At 36.1% G+C, this 8632-nt stretch overlaps 1 long non-coding RNA gene across 2 annotated transcripts; it reads left to right on the top strand.

Moving 5' to 3' along the window:
• The first annotated feature begins 212 nt into the window (after positions 1-212).
• On the top strand, positions 213-7228 carry LOC139811584 (uncharacterized). 2 transcript variants are annotated; one of them, XR_011731679.1, is made up of 5 exons: positions 213-345; positions 727-803; positions 968-1090; positions 1190-1477; positions 6943-7228. It is a non-coding gene; the product is annotated as an uncharacterized lncRNA (long non-coding RNA). The 2 variants fall into 2 exon arrangements; XR_011731678.1 differs by lacking the exon at positions 213-345 and having other exon boundaries at positions 678-803.
• The last annotated feature ends 1404 nt before the right edge of the window (positions 7229-8632 follow it).

Genomic DNA, 8632 nt, shown 5'->3' with positions numbered 1-8632 from the left:
CGTTTCGAAAGATTTCTCACTTATGTCGACTAAACACGTTTTTTGTCTTTTATTTGAACTTAATTGGATATTCTCGCCCGATACGGTCTCGTCATAAACCGGCCGCGTGACGTCAGACTCGCTCGATTCCATAAGGAAAGCTATCTTTTTTAACCAGACAGAGCCCTCCCCCTCCGAGGGGGGAGCAGTGAATAAAGATTTATCTAAACAGAGCCCACCCGAAATATCGACTCTCCACAGCACAACACACGAGTCTCTATCCGATTACGGGAGGTTAAGTACCGCGAGATATAGCACCGACTAACACGTCCGACTCGTATCACGGCTCGAGCCGAACTCCGAGGTGTACGTATTATAAGCTGTTTAGGTTATGTTTCCCGACCGGCAGTATTCAACTTACGTAGTACTGAAAATACTACATACAATGTCAAGTAAAAAAGGATTAAATTGGGGGGAACCAGAAACAACAGTGTTTTTGCAATTATGCATTAATAAACAAATATTAGCAATCATAGATGCCAAAAGATACAAACATATTGAAATATTTAAAATGCTTGAGCCAGAAATGTAAAAGCACGGTTATAAAAAGTCAGCGGACCAGATGAGACTAAAATTGAAAAATTTAAAACTAGTTTATTTTAAATGTCGAAGAGACAATAGTGTTAGTGGAGCTGCAACATCACGATGTGCCTTTTACAATGAATTAGAAATATTGTATGGTTGTAGACCAACTGCAGAAGCCAGTTCGAGCTGTTCAGGAATTGATACAGCTAACAGTGTTGATACAGCTTCTGCAGTTAATGGTAAGTTTGCAAAATTATTTTTGATATTTTGAATGTGTGATTAATGATGTACTTTTGATGAGAGTATTTTTGTGTAATTAAAAAAATTTATATTTAATAAAATTAGAAAAAGAAACTTATACTTGAATGCTATAAAAGATAAATAACATTTTTATATTTTATAGAAAACAATGAAACATCTGAAGAAGCATCATTTGATAATGAAACAGTTAATAATAATCGTAATGTAGTTGAAAAAGAAGAAGAGAATGATGAAGTACCCAAGAAGAAAAAACAAAAATGTGGCGGTAAGAAACTATAAAACATGATTTTTATTTTAGTTGAAAAAATTAACAAATATTTTGTTATTTATCAATAAATAATTTATACTTTTATTATACGTACAGGAAGAAAAAGTTATCAGACAACTTTAGAAAATTATACAGAGAAGTGGTTAGAATCACAAAAGGAAATGTTAAATACCATGTTGGAACGACAAGATCAAATGCAAAAAGAATTAATTCAAGAAGAAATGGCGAAACAACGAGAATGGGAAGAAAGAGAAATGGAGAAAGAACGAAATTTTCAACAAGAACAGACGAATCTTATTATGCAAACATTTTCGCAGAGTATTCTTTCTAAGGCCACAAATGCCAATATTATCACATAATTATACCCCCTTAAAACTGATTCCTGTGAGTTTAATTGATATTTATTTATATTAATGGATATATTGGACTTGGTTAGTGGGCGTGTGAGTGTATGGTCGTGTGTAATTGACGCTGTGATATTAGATCGTATTGAGAGAGTTTTAGAGTAAAGTGCGTAGTATAGTAGCGTTTGAGAGTAAGAGGAGAGGCGTGAGAAGCGGTGTGAGTGAAGGCGTTGTATGGTAGGACGTAAAAGTTTAGATTTTGGCTTGTTTTTGGCAAGCGGTTTTGTACAGGTTATGGCGTCGAGAGGCTCACCGGGCGCGGGAAATGTCGGGAAAGTAGGTAAGATAGGAAGGCCGCGCAATCCCGACGGTACGGCCGATGGTAAACAGAGGAAGCTGGTAACGGAGGCAGGCAAAAGAGTTACGTTTAAAGAAGAGGCGGATGAGAAAATTAATATAAGTATGCTGAGAAAGGAAATTAATGAGGTCAGGGAACAATCTAATGAGCGGATTTCGAAGTGTGTGAGTAAAATAGAGGAAGTGAAGGAAAATTTTGAACAATATAAAAAAGAATGTAAAAGAAGAGAGGAAGGATTGGAGGAGAGGCTAAAGGAGATAGAACGTAAGTTAATAGTTTTGGAAAATAGGTGGATTGGTTGGCTGGAGCGTAATGAAAAAGGGATGGATATAAATAAAGAGATAGATTCAAACGGGGAAAGTGAAGGCAGAGAGCTTAGAAGTTTAAGAGGGGGTAGTTGTGTAGGCTCCTTTATGAGCGAGAATAGGTTAAGTTATCGTGAGGTAGGTAAATTGAAGAGATGGATAAAAGATAAGGAAAAAGAGGATAGGAGGAATAATGTAGTAATAAAAGGATTGAGGTTGGATAACGAAATAGCAGACTGGAAGGTATGGGTGCAAAACTTTTTATTAGAAAAGCTAGGTGTGAAATGCTTGGTCAGTAATGTCAGGAAAAGTGGTGCGGTTCTTATTGTAAAACTAAAGTATGAGAATAAAAGGGAGGTAATGAGAAATAAATATAAATTGAAGGGAGGGAACGTTTTTATTGAAAATGATCTGACATGGAAAGAAAGAAAGGTACAGGAAGAAATGTATAAGTGGGCTAAGGAGAAAAGAAGTAAAGGTGAGGATGTAAAGGTGGGCTATGCGAGGGTTAGAATAAAAGGTATTTGGAAGTCGTGGGCAGAGATTGAAAAGGATATGGGGAAAAAATAGCCGAAAAAGGGATGCAAGATGAGGCTAATATTGATGGAAGCGAAGAGCAGAGTTTTGTATAAGCCAAGGAGTGGAGAAGAACGGAAATAAGGGAGGGTTACAGGAAATAGGTAAGAAAATTATACTTTGGAACGTGGCAGGTTTAGATAGTAAAGATAAGATAGAGACTTTTGGAATTACATCAAAGTTTATGATTTTGTGAGTTTGAGTGAAACTTGGATTGACAAGAAAAAATGGGAAATTATAAAAGGCTGGTTACCCAACTCTCACATATGGGATTGTGTTTACGCTACTAGATTAAAAAAGAAAGGGAGGGCTAAAGGTGGGATGCTAGTAGGTATAAAGAAAAACTGGAGGGTGGATAGGATGGAGCTGATTAAGTCAAGGGAGGAAGGTTTTATTTTGTCTGAAATAACTGAGGGAGGGGAATTAATAAATATAATATCGGTATACAATACGGAAGGTTGGAGCAGTATGGAAGAGATTTTGGATAAGTGGTTGGAAAATAAAGATAGAGAACGCACATTTATTGGTGGGGATTTTAATATTAGAATTGGTGAGTTAGGGGGCGGAGAAGAAGAGGAAGGAGGTTTGGAAAGGAAAAGCAAGGATAAAACTATTAGTAATGGAGGCAGGAATGTGGTGGAGTGGGTACAAAATAAGAGATGGTACATCTTGAATAGTATGACTAAAGGCGACTGGGAAGGGGAATATACATTTGTAAGCGCGAGAGGTAACTCGGTAATTGATTATGTGATTGTCTGCGAAGAATTGTATAATTGCGTTAAAGAATTTATTGTAGATGCGAGGGTGGACTCGGACCACATGCCTATAATTGCGGTAATGGAAGATAGCAGCAGAAGGAATGGAGAAGACGTAGAGTGGGTAGATGTAGAGGATGAGAACACTGAAAGAAGATGGAAAACATGTTGGGATAAGGAGGCTATAAGGTGTTACAAGGCAAAGACAGATGATCTCGAATGGGATGACTGGCAACAGGGAAGATCAATTGAGGAAAAGTGGAGCAAATTGAAGGAGCTAGTCCAGGAGTCTATGATAAAGAAGGAGATAAAGGTTAAAAGGTGGAAAATTGGTTCCAGGGACTGGTGGGACAGAGAATGCACGAGGAAGAAAAGGGATGTAAAGAGAACATATATAAAATGGAGGAAGGGAAAGTCAACTAGAGGAAGGTACATTGAAGAGAAAGGTAATATGAAGGCGTTATATGAACAAAAAAGGAAGAAGAAGAGAGAAGAGGAAGAAGAGGAATTAAAGAACTTAAGGCACGGTGCAGAAGTTTGGAGATTTATAAACAGAAAGAGGAAGAAGAAAGTCTGGTAAGATAATAACATTAGCTGTGTGGAGTGGAAAGAGTACTTTAAGGAGCTATTAGGCGGCACGGATGAGAAGCGGGCTAACAAGGAAGATGGAAGTCATAACGAGGTAGGAGCAGTACAAGATGAGCTTGTAGGAACACATCTGGAGGAAGGGGAGGTTGCAGAAGCGGTTAGAGGGATGAAAAAGAACAAAGCGGTAGGTGTAGACAGTATCCCGATGGAGGCATGGTTGTATGGAGGCAGCTCAGTAAGGAAAGGGCTGATGGAGGTACTTAATCAAGTCTGGAGTGAGGGATATATTCCTAAGGATTGGAGAACTTCAATTATAGTCCCTCTATACAAGAGAGGAGAGGTAAATAAGGTTGGAAACTACAGGGGAATCTCTCTCCTGTGCTCAGCCTATAAAATATATGCGGAGATAATCAGAAGAAGGTTGGAGAAGATTGTGGTACAGAAAGGTTTGCTGCCGGAGAGTCAAGCGGGATTTAGGAAAGGACGTTCAACGTTGGATAACATTTTTGTATTGGATCATCTAACACAGAGGGAGGATAGGGTTGGAAAGAAGGACAAGGTCTATGCGTTCTTTGTTGACTTGAAGGCGGCTTTTGATAATGTAGACAGAGGTCAGCTGTGGAAGATTCTTAGGAAGATGGGAATTGAAGAGGAGCTTGTAAAGAAGATGGAAGAAATTTATGAAACTACGGAAGTTGCAGTTAGAACGAAGGATGGATTAACAGAAGAATTCAGGGTTACGAAAGGCGTGAGGCAAGACTATGTTCTGAGTCCACTTTTATTCAACTTGTTTATGGCGGACATTAGGAATGTATTGAAGGATAGAGGAATCGGCGGAGTTAAACTAGGAAATGATAGAGTATGGTCGTTAGAATATGCGGACGATATGGTATTTTTAGCTAAAAATAGGGTTGCGATGTTAGATATGATGGATACAATTAAAAGATTTCTTAGGAAAAGGAAAATGGTATTGTGTACCGAAAAGACTAAGATGATGGTTGTTCGCGATCGAACAAAAACCAGCGTCGGCGAATCTACACCACGAATCTAAGAAAATCGCTATTTCGAAATAATTTCGGTTTTTCTGCTTTTCAGAGTAAAGTCGACCAAATTCGCAGAAATATCTGTATCTTTCCTAGTATACACTTGAAGGGCAGAAAAACAGAGTTCCACTGTGGCCTATATTTACTCGCTCCTTTGTCTCGAGGACTCGGTGCGCGAGGCATACCCCGGGACAAAGCGAGCAAATAATATTTCAAAACAGCTGATCGGTGGCCGGCCTCGAGTTCAGCGTGACGTGCGTCAATACTAATTTCTCGAGATGCCGAGCAGGATTGGCTCAGCTGAATTTTCGGCTCGTTACCGGGGGTCCGGAGGATTCGAGAGAATTCGGAAGTCGTGGGAATAAAACTCCGGACCTTCGCGCGCGAGCCCGCAATCGACGAAAGTTTCTCGGAGCGAGCGTGTTAAAGTAAAGTCACTCGCATATCCGTTGCTTACGATCATCGAGTTCTTATTTTCACGCGCGGGAATAGCCGTCGTTCGCGTGTATTAAATACTTGTATATAATGTACATTCTTGTATTATAGACATTTCACAACAGAAGCCTTTCTACGAATCTTAATTCCTTCCTTCCCGCGACTCCTTCGACCATTCGCGCACAATGGTGTTCAATAAAAAAAGTAGGGAAAAATTTGAAAGGTAAAAATGGGATAATAAAAAAATTGAAGAAGTTAAGCAGTTTAAATATTTGGGATTTGTGTTCAGCAGGAATGGAAAATATGCAGAACATGTAAAAGATTTATGCAGAAAAGGGAGGATTGCGGTAAATAAGGTGTGGGGTTTGGGGGAAAGAATTTGTAGAAACGATTTTTGTAGAAGGTGGATGTTGTTTAAATATTTGGTTCAAAGTGTGATTTCGTATGGTGTAGAAATATGGGGATGGGAGGAAAGAAAGGAATTAGAAAAAATTATGTTGGACTACGTTAGATGGATTTTTAATTTGAAATTTTGTACCCCAAGATATATGATGTCAAGGAAGTTGGGATTAAAGAAATTAAGAATAGGGTGGGGGATAAGGGCTATGAGATATGAAGAGAAAATTAGAGCAGCTGATGATAATAGATGGATTAAAATGTGCTGGTTAGATAAAGAAGGAAATGATTGGAAAGATAGATATGGTAGAGAAAGATCAAAATATTTTAATAGGAATGGTTGGAGTACTATGGCTGTGGATGCTTTAAGAAGGGAGGGAAGAGATTTAGTTAAGGAAATGAGTAAAAGAGATGAAGATGTACAAAGACAAATTGAGGAAAGTAGTATTTTAAATTCTAGGTATAATAAGAAATATAAGAATTTAAGTAGAGAAACAGGTGGCCCTAAATATTTGAGGAAGGAATATATGGATAAATATGATAAAGGAGAAATTATTAGAGCACTGGTAAACTTAAGATGTGGTAATTTGGAGGACGCGAATATGTATTGGTTAAAAGAGGAGAGAGGTATATTTGTATGTTTTGTAAACAAGGTAGGGATAACACGAATCATTATGTATCAGAATGCGAAGAGATAAAAAATTGGTTTATAGAATTAGGTAAGAATAATAAAGAAAGATTAGAGAGGCTTTGGAATGATGAAATGGGCAGCATCAAAGAGAAGATATTGTTAAGATTATATAGAGAACGGTCAGCGTTAGAGAAAAAAGAGCGAAAAAGAAGGTTGAATTAAAACATAGAAGGTCAATGTGTATCAATATGTGCAATAGTTACTTGTAAGTTAGGATAGTAGTATGAATGGAAGGATGAATGATTAAGGTTATTTGTAAACCAAGTCCACTTCTTGGCTATGTGGAAGTTAACAATAAATATATATATTAATGGATATATTTTCATTTAAAGAAAAAATAAATTTTTTACGATTTCAGATGAAACAAGCAAATCCTTCATTGGTGAACATTTCGAAAAAAACAACAACAAAGACGACTGAAACTCCTAACAAAGAAAATTTACCAAAAACACCGTAATATATTACAATATGTCGATAAATAGTACTCTTAATCAAAGTTTACCAAAGTAAAAGTTATTTTTCAAAGAAATTCTCTCTTGCCTATTAATATTTATATATTTTATAAATAGGTTGAAAGCAGAGATGTATTTTTTTACATTACGTTTGTTTTTCAAAGTTTATTTTAGCACATACATATTATAGAATACTTAAAGAATACTTATAATACTTTAATTGTTTAATTAATAATTATATTTCTTATTTTATTTCTTTAATTTTATAAATGTTAGTCGATTACAAAAATGTAATTAATATATGTATAATTACATAGTGTGCAATTAAAGCATAAAATTTTACAAATGTATTTTAATTATCATATTAAAGCATTGTCTGTATAAGTATCAAACGCTTCTTATGGTCGTATCAATGTTTGTCGCAATGGAAAATTCTGTGCTAAGTATTGTTTTAAATGGTCTCGTAATTCACTACCTTGTATTGAATCTCTTTGACAATTAGTTGCACATCTTGGTTGCGGTGTTAACAGTTCTAATTGTTCAATTTCTTGTAACCAATGCGTAAAAAATCTCTCTTTTTTACTTTCAACAAAATTATGCAATATGCAACAAGTTACAATTATTTCTGGTGCAAATGTATGGTCACATTCAATTTTATGCAGGATTCTCCACCTTGCTTTTAATCTACCAAACGCCATTTCGATAGACACTCGAGCAGAACTTAAATATACGTTAAAGGATTCCTCCTCTGGTGATAATGAACCAGAATACCCTTTTAAAAGCCATGGGAGTAACGGATAAGCAGGATCTCCAACAATCATCAAGGGTACTTCCATTCCATTAATGTTGCGAATTTCCTGAATAGCACAATATTTTAGTATTAATAATAGTTTAATTTTCTATTTTTTTCTATTATTTGAAAATTTTTGTTTCCTATATTATTTACCTTAGGTATTATTGCGTTAGCCTCCTTATAAAGAGTACTCTCCTTAAAAACAGCAGCATCATGAGAACTTCCAGGATGTTTTACCACAATATTTCTAAATCTATAAAAGTAGTTGAAAATAATAAAATAAATAAGTGCCTTAGCACATAGAAAAACTTAAGCAGTAAGCAAATTGACTAATAGCTATCTTAAGTTTGCGTGAAATCTCGATATTGCGATTGGTCAATGTGCTTACTGCTTAAGTTTTTGTGTGCCATGGCCCTAAGACAAACATAAGAAATTATTACCTCCCATTATGATCAACTACAGCTAGTACATTATATGAAGGCCATCCCTTTCTGAATGACCTTCAGAAGGTTTTAGCCGTCGCTCGCTATTCGTTAAAAAGTTATTAACAAAAAAAGTTTGGAAAATATAGCATATATAGGTGCATATATAGGTTAGTTGACGCGCTTTAAACACTTAAATACTTTTAAAGCGCGTCACTAACCTACATAGGTTAACACTCAAGTGTAACCGTGTAATACATAATATAGTCTACATGTGTCATAACGAGCGCAAATATATAATTTTTCAAAAATTCTTAAGAAACAAATTCAGTTTAAAAAGAGTAATAAAATTTCGAATCGGATATACGAATACCTAAGAAA

This window comes from Temnothorax longispinosus, chromosome 4 (genome assembly GCF_030848805.1).
Source record: "Temnothorax longispinosus isolate EJ_2023e chromosome 4, Tlon_JGU_v1, whole genome shotgun sequence".
Lineage (NCBI taxonomy): Eukaryota > Metazoa > Arthropoda > Insecta > Hymenoptera > Formicidae > Temnothorax > Temnothorax longispinosus.
The sequence above is the reverse complement of the archived record's forward strand: the minus strand, read 5'-3'. Positions and strand labels throughout refer to the sequence as shown.